The following is a 14006-nucleotide window of genomic DNA, read 5'->3' as shown; positions in this document are numbered from 1 at the left end:
CCCCTTACATACAGCTTTTTCATTTGGGCACACTAAGTTTCCAAATTCCTTGTATCACCCTTATAGTACAAATTGTCTAAGAACTTCCTACATCTCTGTATTACTCAACACTTTTAAGAGCACCTTTAGATATTTTATCTCAACTGACTATCAAAACTTCAGAAGGATGCAGGGCAAGTATTATCACTCAGGTTTATACATAAAGAAACTGATGACCAAAGAGGGTAAGAAGAGAGTGAGGTCACAGGATTGGGGAAAAGTGAATATTTTGTAACTGGGAATATTGGGAAGTTAACTCTAGAACACCCAGGAATGCCAGGCTTAGACTTTCCATCAGTGTCATGAAGCAGCCACCTATAGAAAGCCATCAGTATGGGGTCCACCTACAACACAAAAACCAGGAGGCTAAGGTCTTATTTGAGGAGCCTATGTCTTTCCCCACTAGGAAACAATTTCTGGCTCATGCCAAACAGATTAAAACATTCCCAATTCACACCAGGACTTGAGTCAGGATCCAAAATACTTCTTTTCAGTTTCCATAATATCTTTATCCTTTCTAAAATTGCTCACTTAATTAAGATCTGGCTGTTCCTAACCCTTTCTCGGTTACTTTCCTAAGCACAAAAATTACATTAGACAAAAATGTATGTGCTTGTTTCCCAAACTACCACAAGCTTGCATCCCTAACCAGTTTCGGATTCCTCTAGTAAATCTGTGCTTGTAAAGGCTTTATTCATGGTTAATGAGAGATTAGATGACATTTGGCTAGGGATCCAAAAACATACAATTCCACCTTACCCACCGGGACCCCAAGACAGAAAACACGCAAGGAGAAACAGCAAGAGTGAAACAAGATACCACTCTCTTATTAGCCAGATGTGAATATCTTAGATGACTCCTATTTCCCATACACTGGGGTGAACCATAGGGAAATCCCACTGACCATTATTCTATATTTATGTTCTAGGAGTAATAGCAACAACCTTGGATTTCATCCCTGAAAATTTTTCCTCTGTTGACCTGCCAACACATACCAAACTATATCTTCAGAGGCCACAAAAACTGACATTCAACATATAAAGGAACAAAATACAGTTAATACAGAGCAACCAAGATGCTCAGTCCAGGCCTCACTCCCTTGTCTGCCACTTCAGACAACGTGCAAATTATAAAGCTATCAACAAAGTCAGCAGAGAAAATTTGTACTGCAGGATAGGAATGAGCACCTATAATGGCAGATTCCCCTAATGAAATGGAAGGTCTTAGGGGTTAAAAGCGTGAGTGAGGCCCACAAACCCTCCAGCACCTCAGGGCTGGATGTGCCAGGGCAAGATTTAAACAGATGGAAAGTGCCTCTCCTGTCCTTGAGAGGACAGATAAACATAATAAAAAGGAATGTGATTCCTGCTTTTTAAATTTCTTTTTTCAGTCACTTCTCAGCCATCTATTTCCTAAATGTTACAGAAACTTAATGCTACAATAATTCAATATGCAGGAAGATGCAGTCAGCCCTGAATACCCAAGATCCAATAACTGAAGAATATACCGCTGAGATTTTTAGTTATTGGTTTGAATGTTCTTTTGTGGCCACTCTTCTATAGAGTTTGAAACTTTTCCAACCCCTATCCTGCTAATTCCATGCATTAAAGATTGAAATGCATCCAAATTTCATTTCCAAAGAAATATGTTATATCAAGGATGATTATTATATTAAAATCTGGGAGCACACAAGCTGGAGCCTGAGATATTTAAATTGTCCTTTTTTAAAAGTATGCAGTAATATTTTCCCTGTTGCCCTTATATCTCATGGAATCACAGTGCTAGACAGCAAACCCAGGAAACTGAGTGTACTTCTTAGGTAACTTTGAATAGGACTCATTTTGACTGACTCTTATTGGAATTTCAGACTTAGAGAAGGCACTGTGAAGTCACAAACAGGTTGTTTACTGCTCACAAGTATGTTTCGCTTGATCAGTGCAAGGGTCTTACAGGTTTAAAAGTGTATTGACAACATTCAAAGATCAGGACATTTCTCAGGAGAAAAGTAGGTTCCTTGGCTTTCCTTTTAAAACCAGAAGCTCTGGCCATGCTGCACAGTGTTCGTACCTAGTCAAAACCAGCCAGAGTGGGAGGAAGGCTGTTCCCTGCAGACAGCAGACTCCAGTCTGCCCCCAATCCCTGCCAGTCCTTGGAGGCATTTTACTTCGTGATCCCTGCTCTCAAGCAATGGTTATCAGAATCAACTAGAGAGGACCCTCCCCCCCCACCTTCATCCGAAATACATACAGAGAACCACTGCCTTAAATAGTATCCAGTCCATCGGTGAAACAGGAAAAAAAAAAATGTGTTACTTCTTTTTACCTAAAGATATTAGTTTATGTTCTACTCTTAACCACTGAGGCAAAAACAGATTCTACTCTAAAGTGTATCTGACAATCAAAACCTTCCACAATTTGCCTAATACATTGAAACAACCAATCATTATAGAGAAGGGGAAAAAAATCTTTCAAGATAATTCATTTTACCCTGATAAAACTGGCAGAATGTCTTAGTCAAAATAATGAAAGTGGTAACTATCATCTGTGATAAAAGTTTGACTCTTGGAGTTTTATCCCATGCTTTGCAGCCTTGCTGCAAAAAACCTTTAAAAAGTAGGGGTAGGAGGTGGGAAATGGGTTCCTAGCCAAAGCAATTAGTTCTAAGACATTAGGATCTCAGTTTACAACAGCTGAGATCTTAATGTCTTTAAGCTACCACCTTTGCAATAAACTCAGAAACAGTCCAAGTCCCCAGGTCTACTGCAGACTGATGCCGGCCCAAGTGTGGACCACAGACCAGCAACATCAGCAACGTCTGAGAGCTTGTTCAAAATGCAAACTCTCAGGTCCCATCCCAGACCTAATGAAATAGAAACTCTTGGGATAAGACCCAGCAAACTGTTTTAACAAGCCCTTCAGATGATCCTGATATGTGCTAACATTTGACAATCATGGGCAAGAATCGTCTAGAGAACTGAAAATATACAGATTCCTAGGCCCCACTCCCAAGTGCATTTCTAACCAATTCCAATTCTAGCAGCGCTGCACTAGACTCGGGGATCTCAGCCCTGATTGCGCAGTAGAGTCACCTGAAAAGGAGAAAAAGCAGGAAAGAGACTACAAATCATGCCCCACTCCAGACCAAGTGAAGCAGGAATCTCTAGGGATAAGGTCAAGACTCTGGGGTGTTTTGTTTGTTTGTTTTTTAAAGCCCACCAGGTAATTCTAATGTGTACTCAAGGTGAGCCCCTGCTCTCAACTTAGCTTATCTCCTCAGTCAATTTTAGCTCCCCGAACACATCAATGTATTCGTTTGTCTTCTCTCTGGAAATGTTCTGAAACTATTTCTGACTCAAGAGATAGTCATGACCGATAATCTCAGCTGTCTGAGTAAGTATTTCAAAGAACAGCCTCTCATCAGTCTGGCAGAAACTGTCCCCAACAGTCCTTTTCTGACCGATACTTGAGTTCTTATATGAAGATGGTGTTATTTGGGGATAACTGCTAAGGGACAATGTCAGCCAATTGCTCCTGCCAGGAAGGTAGAACCCAGAGCCGTGAAAGTCAGACATCCTCCAAATAACACATTCCATGGCAAAAACTAAATGTTTTGGCTGAGGATGAGACACACAGACGTGCCAATATTTTCAATACCAACGCAGTTTCCTTCCAAGAAGCTTTAACAATTCCAAAAGAGATTTGTTTAACCCATTAACTAAAATCAGCCAAGGTATCGATATGGCGGCAGGGGTCAGAGGACAATGTATACAACCTTAAAATCTCTGTTCAGTGAAGGCAGAAGCCACTAGAGAAGATGGTCCCTGACTGTATGAAACCGCTCTGAGGACTTTAAAAAAGCTATGATGAGAAGAAATGTAGGTAGATGCCAATGTTTGCCCAAAATGTTTCTTAAAAGATTCCTAAAGAAAATTCCATATGTTCAGTGGATTAAAATACCCTCAGACTTGAGTTTTTCCTGAAGAAGAGTGTACCAGTGACAGCTCATCAAACCAGAGGAAGTAAGATGGAAACAAAATGCATATTCATGTGTAATAACAGAGTAAAAAGACACTGTAGGAGAAAATATTGATAAACAAATATTTTCCTAGAGAAAGTGGTATGTATATTTTAGCTTCATAAACATACACTTGAAAGCGGAGGGGAAAAAACTTTTTTTCCATTTTGGCTTTATTAGAACAACAAGAGACTTTGTGTCTCCCATCAAAACACACCCAGGCCCTTTTGTCATGTCTGAGAAACTATTGATTCCTCTATTAAATTGTGCTATATGGAAAAATCTTGACAAGAGCAATATCATTTATTAGACTAACAAATATGTTAGTTGAACCAGCTTTGGAGACTTCTAAAATCCATTATACAACTGCAGCTCTTTTTCAAAGGCCAGGATGTATTACAGAGACCAATTCTCAGGACACAGTATGACTAATTTAGTTGCACATTCCAAGAGACCATTATTTCTTAGGAAGGGTAGAAAAATTATAACCTTCAACTTTGGGGGAAATCACCAACAGCTGATGTGTCTATACTGAATATCGCAACAAGCTCATTCTAAATTCCCTAATATTTCCATTCTCAGCATTTTCTGACACTAAAAATTTTATAAGGGGAAAAAACAAGAGGAGAGACTAAAAAAAATAAAATTAACAGATAAGCTGTGCTACTTTTTGAGGAAAATGGGCTATTTATAGTGTAAGTTCATCAAACCCTACCCCAGTGCTGCCCAATCACACCTCATCTAATCCACTCCTCACCCCATTTCTGCTCCTTCTCTTCTATGGATGATGACACCAAGGGGCCTTTTTAAGACTTCACATAATACATTCTACCCCAGCCATATGTATTACCCTCTGTAGCAAGCAAGATAGGACAAACTCAAAGAATCATAGCTCTCAAAGATGCTTCAAAGTTCACCTTGTCCAACCACTCTTGTTTGCAGGAATGAGACCCAGAGGGAAAGAGACTCAACTAATAAGAGCCGATAAATCGATGGCAGAGTCAGGCAATCTGGCCCCCATACCATGTGCTTCCCATCTGTCTGCCACACAGGTTCTTTTCATCTGTTGCAAAATTAGTATTAAAAAAAAATCAAGTTCCATCTCAACTTGTTTCACTCTGAGGCCAATCTGAAATACTCATGTAGAGACCTTATTGATGCTATCAAGAAACTAATCACTCCTTACAGTCAAGGTAAGTGGTCAGTGACTAGATCCTGCACAGAAAATCAAATACACATCACTCCAAATGAACATCCAGCTCCACTGAGCCGTGTGCTGAGATTGGTGGGGTCTTTGAGGGTGCTGACTCCTGAAGGGAGAAGGGGAAGATTCTGGGACTGCCTGGTGTCTCCCAAGTGCAAGATGCCTGGCCTGACCTTCTGCCAGTCCTTTCCAGGCCTGGGAAGAAGCACTCAGGACAACAGGAGGATTTTGTAAGTTCCCAGTGATCCAAAAGGAGGAGGGAAACTCTGTTGCCTTTGTCTATATCCAGGCAAGAAGGTCAGAGTCAAGCAGACCCGACAATTGCAACAGTATCCTCAGTCAGCATCTGTTCTGCATCACACAGTAGGATACAGACCAGGAGCCGGAGTGAGGTGGGCAAGAAGACACAGGAGGCAGGGAAAGGACTAAGGAAAGAAGAGAATGTAAGTGGAAAAGAAGGGAGAACAGATGAGGAAAAGGGTTGAGTTTTGAAAAAGACCTGTGGTAGAGCCATCTAATACTCACCCAGATCCTGCTCTCCTTGCCTCTAGGACCTTCTGAGCCCATGGAGGGATGACCCTTCCCAACCTGTGGGTGAGTCCAGGTGACCAGCCCACACCAGAGCAGGTGGGCATGACATGGGGTCAAGTGCTTCATGCCCGGATGAGCTCCTTGAAGGCTCTGTACCCAGCCTTGGGGTGGGCATCTTTGCAGCTGTGGGCAGTGCCATAAGACAGAAGCCTGGAATGCTGAGCCAACACATGGATGGCATTTGTCCTGGAGTAACACCCAGATTTGTAGAAATAAATTTTGCTGTATTAAGCCACTGAATATTAGAGGTGGCTTATTTCTGTAGCACAACATAGCCTATCCTCATTAAAGAATTGATCAAGAGTAGGAAGTAGAAGTGAGAGAGAAAGAAGAAAAGGGCACAGAGAAACAGAGGGGGAGAAAAAGGAAAGAGGCAATGTGAAGGCCAAATGCAACGGCCTCTCACGTAAATTGCTTTCATCCTTGTTCAAAGCACTCTAGGAGCACAGGAGGGACATGGGCAAATGTGTTCAGGAACGACTCCCAGGGGAGAAGTCAGTGCTCATGGGTGCCATATTTCTACTGTGATGTATTTGTAGTCACCTCCTTGCTGAATATGCTTCATGTAATACACATGTATTTGTGTATTAACTATTATATTACTAAACACTAGACATTGTAGTTAGCACAAGAGATATGGAAGAGACCAAGACAGACATGGTCCCTGGCCCCACAGAGTTTGTAAACTATTATTTTCTTCCCTTTAAACTCTGCAGGCAACTCCATGCCAATATTCCACCTGGCAGGGAGGCAAGAATGATTACAAACTTCAGCCACCAGGCAATGATGAGGATGATGAAAGAGCTCCAGAGGCTGCACTGGATGGTTCAGCCAGGAACCTGCCATGGAGGGATGATGGTAAGGGACCTGTGAGCTCTGAGGGTCAGTTTCTTTCTCAGATGTAATGAAGGTAGGCCTGATGACCTCTGTGCCACATTCAACTCTAATAATAGTGGTAATGATAACAGCACCAATAATAGCAGCTATTGAGCATTAACTAAATGCCAGGCACGGAGGCTGGATTATTGCATTCAATCTTCACATCAACCCATAAGGTAGGCCTTACCATACCCATTTTGCAGATGACTAAACTGTGACTCAAAGAGGTGAAAAAAATTTGTCTATGCTAGTAAGTGTTGGAGAAGGAAATGGCAACCTACTCCAGTCTTCTTGCCTGGAGAATCCCAGGGACGGGGAGCCTGGTGGGCTGCTGTCTATGGGGTTGCACAGAGTCGGATACGACTGAAGCGACTTAGCAGCAGTAAGTTGTAGAGTTGTAATGTAGAGGGAATTCTTACTGAGTCCTAAGCCCACAGCCTTAACTACTCTGCCAAAAACAAACACCACAAAGTGTATCTATCACTGTGGTTAAAGGAAAATCAAACACCCAAACAAAGCAGATGTGTTCTTAACACTCTCTTGAGATGCTAAAAACTCCACCCACCCTACCCTAGAAAACAGTCTTAAAGAGATACCTATGGGAAACAAAGTTGAACCATCGTCTTTCATCTCTTCTGAGAAATGAAGGGCTTTGGTTCTAGCTGTATACGGTGCTTGCTCCATGTTGATCTGGGCACCTCATTTGGGTGTGCTTGCCTGCTAAGTCGCTTGAGTCATGTCCAGCACTTTACAACTCGATGGACTACCGCCTGCCATACTCCTCTGTCCATGGGATTCTGCAGGCAAGAATATTGGAGTGGACTGCCATGTCCTCCTCCAGGGTATCTTCCCAACCCAGGGATCAAACCCACAACTCTTATGTCCCCTGGATTGGCAGGCGGGTTTTTTACCACTAGTGCCATTTAGTCCTCAGAAAAGATAAAATGAGCCTTCCCTCTAGATTCAGCCCATATGCCTCAGCTCCTGACTTCTGGGACAACCCCCTGTCTCTCCTTGCCCATACCTGACCAACTAGGTCACTGGTCGTGCCTGCGCATTTGCAGCCTAGGCCCCTGGAGTCTTCGGGGCCAGACACATTTCACCTGAAACACCTCTGCCCATCACTTTTTATTTCAGTCAGTGTTGGTTACTTGTGTCCCTGTCCATCCTAAGAACTAAATAAGAGTATAAAGCAACAAACAATTACAGACGTTTTTTCTCCAGCCTTGTAATGGAACTGCAGGCTAGCCAGATATTCAGTGGATCTTGGGGATCTAACTTTTTAATTAAAAAGTGGTTTCAAAAGAGCACTTGAGTAGAAATTCTAAGTAACTGCCTATCAACTCCAACTACCATGCCTAAGAACCCAGCAACAAGGAGACTTGTATGCAGAGGAAACAAGATTTTGACTGCAGCCTTCGAGGTGAAAGATACTTTAAAACATGTAGCCTGGAGCATGAGCTGTGTGTGGTCCAGCAGAGCTGGACAACTTTATTACCAAGAGAGCCCATTTTGCTGGAGGGTGACACGGAGGTAGACCAGACAGAACTGACCAGTGTGAGGTAAAGAGAAAGCAAGAGTGGCACAAATGTGTTTCTTGGGAGAATGCAGTTGTCGTTTACCAAATTGGGGGAGACTGTAGAAGAAGGTATTGGAGGATGCAGGAGACATAAGGAGTTCTGATTTAAACATGTCAAGCTCAAGATACCTGCCAGGGGAGGAAGCTGAGAAATGGAGTAGCATGGAATATACAAGCTCAGGGGAGAAGCTTGAGTGAAATTAGAATAACGAGAATTGCTTTGAACCAAACCGTTGAACCAAGGTTTAATGCCTCAGCATTCTCATTATGCGAGCTGCTGGTGAGATGCAATAGGCAAAACTACAAGTGTGCACACATGTGTGCACTCCCACACACATATACAACCATATATATATATATATATATATATAATATGCATATATTGCTTTGCTTATTTTCACATGTAACAAGGTATATGTATACTATTAGAAAGTTAGGTAGCCCCTTTTGGGGTAAAGAGCCCTGAATTAGGCACTGAGGGAGAAGCATAGATAGTAGGCAAAAAAAAGGATATAACCCATTTCATTTGCACTATTTTCATGAAGAAATAACAACATCCAATCACAAGGTCATTGTAGGATAGGGAGACAACATTGTGCAGTTGTTAATCGTTTCTGAATTAATATACAACTAAAATAAAACTCCAGCAGGCTTCCCTGGTGGCTCAGTGATAAAGAATCTGCCTGCCAATGCAGGAAACACAGGTTCAATTCCTGGGTCAGGAAGATCCCCTGAAGAAGGAAATAGTATTCTTGCCTGGGAAACCCCTTGGACAGAGGAGCCTGGCGGGCTATAGTCCACAAGGTCACAAAAGAGCTGGATACAACTTTAGCAATTGAACAACAACAATAAGATTCCAACTGAAACTCTGAAAAAATACGGTAAAAAATAAAAAGGCAGGCAGACAACAGTAAGATATTTGGTCACTGCTTTCCGCCCCACCCCGGCCCCGCCCCGGCATCATAAAACTGTAAAATCTTAGACATGTAAGGGATCTTGGATTGCATTTAGTCCAAGGCTGATTTACACAGATGAGATACAAAGCCCCCTAAAAGTGAATCAACTTGTCCATGAGCATGTACCTAATTTCTTGACAAGCACTGCATAAAAAGTATCTGTCTTTCAGAAGGAAACAATAAATCCATTTTGTGTACTCTAAAACATAACACAAGAAGCTAGCTGTTGTGGCACCAAAGACTTCTCCCATTATTTGAGTTCATGTATACCTACAGCTGATTCATCTTGAGCTTTGACAGAAAACAAAATTCTGTAAAACAATTATCCTTCAATTAGAAAATAAATAAATTTTAAAAATAATAATTCAAAAAGCAGTTTAGCTACATAAGTCAAAATAATAAATACAAATATCTTTAGACTCAATGATTCTATTGGGCTAGCCAAAATTTTTGTCTTCAATTTCTGTAAGATGTTAAGGAAAAACCTGAACAAACTTTTGGCAACCTAATACTTCTAGAAATTTATGTAACAGATATTTTGAAAAGTCTACAAATACTGTTCTTATTTTTCTTCTATTGCTTCTACTAATAAAAAAAAGTAAGGGTACCATTATTACTATAAATTGAAAGTAAATGATATATCTATCAAGGGTTTTTAATTAAATTAAGGTATATCCTACAATGCAAAAAAATAACGTACAACCACAAAAATAACAGTGTGGTACTATATTTACCTTAAAAAAAAAACACTCAGACACATTGTTGAGTTTAAAGGCAAACAGATTTAAGAACAAATGATTGAGGCTTTCTAAATTAAAAAAAAAAAGTTTTCAAAAGAATATACAGTATATTCCCATTGAGAATGTAGCAAAGAGGGAAGGGGGAGGACCGTTCACCAAAATGTTAACAGTGGTTACCAATCAATGCTGAGATTTTAGAGGGGTGTGGGGTTTTTTTGGCTTTTTTCTTATGATTTTTCTGTATACTTTGACTTTTTCTTACCATAAGAATGCACAGTTTTTACAATCAGAAAAACTTTAAAACTAATTTCATTTTGAAATTTATAATTAATAAATAAGTCTCTTCTCCTGCCACCCATGCCCTTTCAATGAGGAGCAAATGTATGTAAGCAGAATGTTGACTCACCCCGAAAGGCCTTCCTGGTGTTGCAATAGGGAACCCGTGGGTGCAGGGTACGAACAGCCAGCCAGAGCCAGGAGGTGGGCACAGGGTGAGGATGGAGAGCCAGCAGATGGAGTAAGGGACCACGCAACTGTAGTTTTCCCCTGGTGTCAGATGTGTCTGTCCCAGAAGCTGGAAGACTTGCCTAGAATGGTGCCGGATGGTGAGAAGGGCACGCCGTGGGGGGAGGTGGCAGGGTGAGACTCGGCCTCCAGCCCCACCAACGGCACAGCCCCTGCCCATGAAGGAATCAGTGATGCTCCTTCAGCACCAGCTGCGTTAGCTGGGCGGGGAGCAATGCCTCAGTCCCAGGGCTCGAGGCCCTCAGGAGGGCCTGCTTCCCATTCAGACCCAAAAGCAGCTTTTGCATTGTTGATTGGTTTCTGGTCTGTTCATTTCCTCTTGAAATGGTGACAGGTTCATAAAGGACAATCAGTCCTTGATCCTGGCCTTCTAAACACTCATCCCCAAGCCAACTCAGAGAGCATCCAGCATCTCCTCTAGACAAGGACTAGACAATGTTTCCTATTTTGAAGAAACTTTGCCAAGTTGATCAGATGACTTACTTTGGATCATGGATGTCACAAAACCTGCACGTCCCACCTGGGCAGTCAAGCCCTTAAATGGCCTCTGAAAAAGCCCTGTGCTCCCTTCTTCCTGGAGTCCCTCTTCTGCCTCCCCACCAGCCCAGTGAGAAAAGTGAGCCTTTTTTTTTTTTTTATTACACTGAGACCACTGATGCTCTGTAGTGTTAAGTACCCCCTCCCCTCTTTGACCACCTGCCCCCATCAAAATAGAGAAAAACCCTAGGTTCCTCCTTTTGGGTTTTGTCATTGAAGGCCTTCTGGAGTTACCATGTGCTCTTGGGGAAAAAGTCATAGTGAACAGCAAATGGGTAGACTGCCCAGCCCAGAAATGAGGCTCCGTCAAATCGTACCTTTTGCAAAATCAAAAATGGGTGTTGTATTCAGGCTCCACCTGGTCAGAAGAAAAGCAAAGCCCTGGGCCAGTTTCTGTTGCTACAAGCTAGAGAAGGACCCTATCTGTGATGAAGAGCTCAGGCCCACACTGGTCCAACGAGGCTTCCTCTGTAAGTGAGGTTTTATGCCCAGGCTTGCAGGAGCCCTGTGTCTGGGCCACTGCTTCCCAAGAAATGTGGACACTAACAGGGAAGGCTGTGACCATCCCTGAAAAATATTTCAAACTGTGTTACAAGCTAACCCTGCCAGAGAGAGGGCCCCTACTCTACTTTCTGCATGGTCTTAAGACTCTTCAAAGCACTCAATTAAGAAACGCAGCTTCTATAAAACTCGGAGCAAACTATTACCACGCAAACAGCTGCCATGTGATTAGAAACACAGGAACTATTCTGAGGAAGGGATGCTTGGTGCAATTAATCTCTTCCTTTGTTCCAAGTATGGTTCCCAGAAAATGGAGCAAGGGAACAGCTTATGTTGTTTTATTTTCAAAAATACAATTATAAAATAAATACACAATCATTGTAGAAAATGTTTGGATATGCAAAAAATTACAGAGAAAGTAATCAGATTTATTTATAATCCCAGCATTCAGATATAGCAACCTTTTTGGTGTTTTATGATGTGTTTTGGTACCACATTTCTTCTGCTTTGTGAAAACATAATTGAGATCATATTTTATATGAAACTTTGAAATCCGCTTTTTTTTTGGCTTAACATTGGCTAGTAATCATTTCACATGTTATTTTTTAAATCCTTATATTTTAGTGGCTGCATAGTATTCAATCATATAGATATGACACCATTGATTGACAATTTCCCAAAAAGTGATTCTGTGGAAACATCTTGAGTCTCTGTTTTTGCATTTCAGATTATCCTTTGAAGATAGTGTTCCAGCAGTGGTACTGCCTGTGAAGGGTAAATTCTGTAGCTAATTAAAGGACAATGTAACAGCCATCTTCACTTAAAGTTATGTCCTTTTGTTTTACCTTTAAATATATGTTGCCAAAAATTAATATATTATCACAGAAATTGCTTTTGATAGCTTGTAACTCTTAGAAGGACTTTCTGAGTTACAAAATTGAATTTTTAAAAAAGAATCCTAATCCTAGGAAAGTACTTCAAAATGTTAACTGTGTTTGTCTTTAGATGGAACTTGAGTTTAATTTTTTTTCCTGCTTTTCCTTTTACTGCAGTTTGCCAAATTTTCTATAATGTAGCATTTCTATAATGCCACTTTTACAATGTTTCCTAACACATTGTAACAGTTTTTTAAAACAATGTGTGCTTTGCTCTCTTACTTTATAGAACAAGCCACTGTAGATTATAAGCATTTTTTTTACTCACCCTCCTGCTTATTCACGTTCACAGTTGAGAAAAATGTTTGAATTCCAGATCATCATTTTTTCCAGAAAATATTTTATAAATAACTTAATTGGACTCAAGCAAAGGAAACTGAAGTTACTGATAAAAACTGTAAATTACATTTATAGAAAATACAATTATATCTTTAGTTCCACCTGTATGATTTGGGTGAATTTAAAGCTACTGTCTTTGTCAGTTCAGGCTGTTAAAACAGAATACCGTAAAATGGGTGGCTTATAAACAACAGACGTTTCTTTCTCACCATTCTGGAGGCCAGAAGTCCAAGATGAGAGAAGCAGCACGGTGCGTTCTGGTGAGAGCCCTCCTCCAGGTTGCAGACTTCTCACCATGTCATCACGCAGAAGAGAGCAGAAGAAGCATGCCCTGTCTTGTGAGGTTGATAAGGGTACTAATCCCATTCATGAGAGCTCCACGCTCAGGACCTTATCTATTCCTAATTACCTCCAAAGGTCCCACATCCCATATCATCACATTGAAAGGGTTAGAGTTTCAACATATGGATTTGGTGGGGGACAGAAAATATTTCATCCCTAACAGCTATCAGGCCACAAAGCTCATCTTTCCCGAAGATACAGCTAGGTACGTGTACACACACACACATACACACACACACACACACACACACACACACACACTGGGTCTTTTAACACTCAGTCCATTTGATGCCACTTCTCCTGATATAGGAATACAGAAGCAATAACAGATAAATGAGCAGGTCCTAATCCCCTGATCCAAAGCAAGCACTATATATATATATATAATTTTTCTCTTCCCATCACAACCATAATTTTTAATTCTTTTTTATTCCATTTTTGTTTTTAAAGGCTTAGACAGCAGAATTGTTTAGTTCCTTTTTCACAGAAAAATATAGGCCTGATATAAGTTGTAAACTGGGAAATAATGGGTTAATTTTAAAATAATCTTTGACTAGTTTGCATCATATAATTTTTATACCAGAATCATGCCACCCAGGGAGGAGGATATAACTTGGTTGCCAAGGGAACCCTTCCTGATTTTAAAAGATGAAATTAAACAATGTTAGAAGAAGGTATTAAAACATTTATTATTGTCATAGTTATTATTAATGATAATAAATAACAGAAGATAGCATCACAGGATTTTATAAAGCCTCATGCACATAAAGTTTGGAAAAAAGGGTTGACTCAGGCAAAAGCTTCTCTTGGCAGGAAAAAAGAAAA

At 40.8% G+C, this 14006-nt stretch overlaps 1 protein-coding gene and 1 long non-coding RNA gene across 2 annotated transcripts in view; one reads left to right on the top strand and one right to left on the bottom strand.

Annotated features, from left to right (window-relative positions):
• Positions 1 to 14006, bottom strand: part of LNPK (lunapark, ER junction formation factor) — a 169203-nt gene that overhangs the window by 29054 nt on the left and 126143 nt on the right. The gene's annotated exons all lie outside the window — the stretch shown is intronic.
• LOC129646255 (uncharacterized) lies at positions 5109 to 12433 on the top strand. The gene is made up of 5 exons (XR_008711801.1): positions 5109 to 5246; positions 5547 to 5700; positions 5809 to 5884; positions 6565 to 6706; positions 12293 to 12433. It is a non-coding gene; the product is annotated as an uncharacterized LOC129646255 (long non-coding RNA).

This window comes from Bubalus kerabau, chromosome 3 (genome assembly GCF_029407905.1).
Source record: "Bubalus kerabau isolate K-KA32 ecotype Philippines breed swamp buffalo chromosome 3, PCC_UOA_SB_1v2, whole genome shotgun sequence".
NCBI classification, from domain to species: Eukaryota; Metazoa; Chordata; class Mammalia; order Artiodactyla; family Bovidae; genus Bubalus; species Bubalus kerabau.
Note: the sequence above shows the minus strand (reverse complement) of the source record. Positions and strands in the feature narration are given on the sequence as shown.